This window comes from Anser cygnoides, chromosome 1 (assembly GCF_040182565.1).
Source record: "Anser cygnoides isolate HZ-2024a breed goose chromosome 1, Taihu_goose_T2T_genome, whole genome shotgun sequence".
NCBI classification, from domain to species: domain Eukaryota; kingdom Metazoa; phylum Chordata; class Aves; order Anseriformes; family Anatidae; genus Anser; species Anser cygnoides.
This window is the reverse complement of record NC_089873.1, coordinates 31,198,775-31,202,143: the sequence shown is the minus strand read 5'-3', so window position 1 is coordinate 31,202,143 and position 3,369 is coordinate 31,198,775. Positions and strand designations below refer to the sequence as shown.

At 40.1% G+C, this 3,369-nt stretch overlaps 1 long non-coding RNA gene across 1 annotated transcript; it reads right to left on the bottom strand.

Moving 5' to 3' along the window:
- Positions 1-201: 201 nt before the first annotated feature.
- LOC125182994 (uncharacterized) lies at positions 202-2,909 on the bottom strand. Its single transcript, XR_007163956.2, has 3 exons — positions 2,663-2,909; positions 1,690-1,872; positions 202-1,203 (listed from the first exon to the last, which is right to left on the bottom strand). It is a non-coding gene; the product is annotated as an uncharacterized lncRNA (long non-coding RNA).
- Between the last annotated feature and the right edge of the window lie 460 nt (positions 2,910-3,369).

Genomic DNA, 3,369 nt, shown 5'->3' with positions numbered 1-3,369 from the left:
TTTATTGCTCTGGGGTGTGGGAGAGAATTACAATTCAAGGCCCCCCATGTTATGTGTTTTAACTCTTTAATTTATATCTTTTTTTTTTCTTTTTTTTTTTTTTTGTAACAGAAGGGTTCTTGAATGGTAACTAGTATTGTTTATGCATGTTCTTTTTTAGATGGTAGGAAGCTATACCTGAGTTGCTGAATTGCCCTCTCTTTCTTACGAAGTCATTGCTAATCTTCTCTGGTATGCTGAGGCTGCATTGTTTAATTGGTAATTATTTTTGTTTCCTTGACTGAACTGTTACTACACTCTTAAACAGCTTTTGACTTGTTACATAAATTACAGCAATTTCTTCCTTTTGCAATAGGAATGCTGAATATTCAGCTAGTGCAAAGCCTGGTTCACACTCTGAGAAAAGGTGTGCACTTGAAAAATATAGCATTACAGTGTTTTCATATTGCTAATGGGGTGTTGAGGTAAAGCAGTCTGCATCTGGCTGGATACCAGATTTCACTACAGGGCAGTGTACAAAAGGTTGTGTTATCTTAGATTTAAGCGTGCAGTCACAGATACAGACAAGGAATGCCTCTCCCTCCCTCTCTCCCTCACACTTACCAGCCCTCCTTCTGAATCCATATAAGTTCCCAATTTTATACCTAATGAGGTCTCCAGGGCCTTGCCACCTCTTTGGGTTCCCAGACATTGAGATTTAGCCCATCCAGAACTCCTTTCCCACGGACTCTTTGGGAAGACTGGTTTCTGAGAAGGAGTTGGGGCCTGAAGGTTAAAAAGTAGCAAAGCATGGCCTTGGAGGGAGGATGCTTTCATAGTCTGTGTCTAGCAAAGACTGCCGTATCCTTTATGGTTCCAGATGTAAGAGAAACAACATGACCTTTTCTTCTCTGCAGACTCACTCAGTAACAGCCTGCTCCAGTCCAGTGTCCTGCCTCCAGAAGTGTGCAAAGTGGAGACAATGATTGCTCTGTAGGACACAAAACAGTTTGTAAAGAACTTGTAGTGGAAGCAAGAGGAGTGGCTGGAGCCTCATGTGGTCCAGGGAAAGGGAACTGGGCAGGTATCTTCCAAGGGACCTACTTGTCCTTAACTGCAGCCAACGTCAGAGCTGTTGATGCTGTCTTTGAGTCACCTCTGAGAGCTGGTGTTGGATGCTGTTGATCAAGGCTGTCCTGCTGTTAACCTGAGCTTCTGTGGAGGCTATTAGGGAAATAGAAATTAAGAGTTTACCACTGGTTCACATATAGATTTCTCTCTCTCTCTCTTTTTTTTTTTCCTCATCAGAGCAAGTTTTATTCTGTTTGGAGAAGATGACTGGTCTTTGTTATACACTCACACTTTCACTGCTGAGCTTGTTCTTACTCAGCTCTCAACTGAAAAGAAAATAATGATTCTCTATAGCTTTGTTTAAAGATGAGAAACATCTGCCAAACATAACTACAGGAATCAAAATAAAGCAGAAAAATAACTATCTGTCCACTAACAGGCACATATACAACTACTACTATTAAAAAAAAAAGTAAAAAGCATACTTGCTTTTTAACAGGTTGAGTAACAGAGGTACTGATAGGAAGTGGCTCAATTAAAAAGCAATTAACTACTGTCACTGATAATGCTAAAGAAACAGGGATATCTGGACAATTAGGGAAAAATAAATAAATAAATAAAAGATGGAGCCATGGTTACCTGATGTTCCCTATGTGTTTTTATGTGAACTCTGGCACATATATGCAGTCCAGCTGGGTAGTAACTGCCTCCCATGTGGAGTCACTGGAGCATCTCTTTGGTATGGCCTGAACGGGTGCCTACATACTCTTAGCACTAGATGTCTTTGGCTGTCCACCAAGGATTAAAAGCATCTCAGGCTGCCTAGAGTGAAGGAAATAAGAAGGAAGTAAACCTCAGCCTTTGGCATTGGTAGACCACATCAGTTGTGCAGACTTTATACTCTCAATGGAGAAGAATAGGCACTTTAAGACATATTTAATCTCTTAAGATTGATGTGTAAAATAGTTTATATGGGTTGTGCTGTAGATAGGGCTGTTTCATTACGTTAATTAAAGAGGGAGCCTAAGTGAAAGGTAACTGTTTACACAGTAGATATATTAAATTAGGTGAAAATAATATCACCTCCATCATCTCCAAGGAAAATAAATGTGGGTAAGCCTTTGGAGTATCTCACCTGGGTTGGCCTGGGTCCAGGACTAAAAATCTTGTTAAGGCAGAGTGTCCAGGGAGAAAACAACAAGACACTTTGGGTACGGGAATGATTTAAGTGTAGAGAATGATTTTTAAAACTTTGTTTTCAACATGTTAGCAGACATTAAGTGCATGGTAATTTCTGCCATGGGAGACAAATGGGAAACTACAATTAGACAAAGATGGGCCTAAATAGCCAGTCCTGATCACTTAATTGGAGGAATCAGAGTTGACCAGATCACAGACAGCAGGAGAGGTCATCTTGAGCAGGGTGAAATTGCATATTGTAAGGTGATGTTGTTTGGCCGGCACCATGTACTATGACAGGGTGCACTCTGTGCTCATTGCTGAGTGTGACTTGTGATGAACATTGTTACAATCAGAGGGGATAGGTGTCATTCCTCTGGAATATCCACCCCATGGACAAGTGGGAAGAGAGAAGGCAAAGGACACAGCTGACCTTGTCTGCTATGATTTTCATGAAGAAGTTCGGAGTCTGCCAGCCAGGAAAGTACAGAGTGGTGCCAAGGGTAGAGTAGAAGCCAAGGAAATGCTCAGCTCACTGCCTCCTTTACATCTCACCATCACTTGGTGTCTTGAAAGGTCTTCGCTCCTGGCTATGCTCTTGTCTGGTTTCCCAGGAGATGAAAGAGGTCTGCTTGTGCAGCACATACATTTTGTTGTGCGAGAAGCTGACATTAATAGGACACTCAGTTTTGGGCATGTGTGATTCAGGGTGTCCATACGAGAGACAAATCTGATGAAAGGCTGTTGTGATGAGAGATGAAAAAGTGTGAGATAAAGATGTGGTAATTTTTTCCCTACTCAGAAATACTGAAGATAATAGAGAAAGCACAATAAAGATAGAGCTGTTCTGTAAATATATTTAGGATCTTAAACTTGCCCCGTGTTTTTATTTATTTATTTATTTAATTTATTTATTTATTTATTTAACATTCCTAGTCAGTGGAGTTTAGGTTGCTTTGCCTCAAAGAGTGCTTGTATTAATATTATTTTTAAACATCCTTCTTTTTTTCAGTAGTTGCATGAAATATATACCAGTCCATTTAGAATAGTTTGTGCTTTCTCTTTAGCAGCAAATAAAACTAGCCATTGTCTTAATTGCGTTCTTCTAAAAATTGGCTCTGAGATACTGAAGAAACTTCA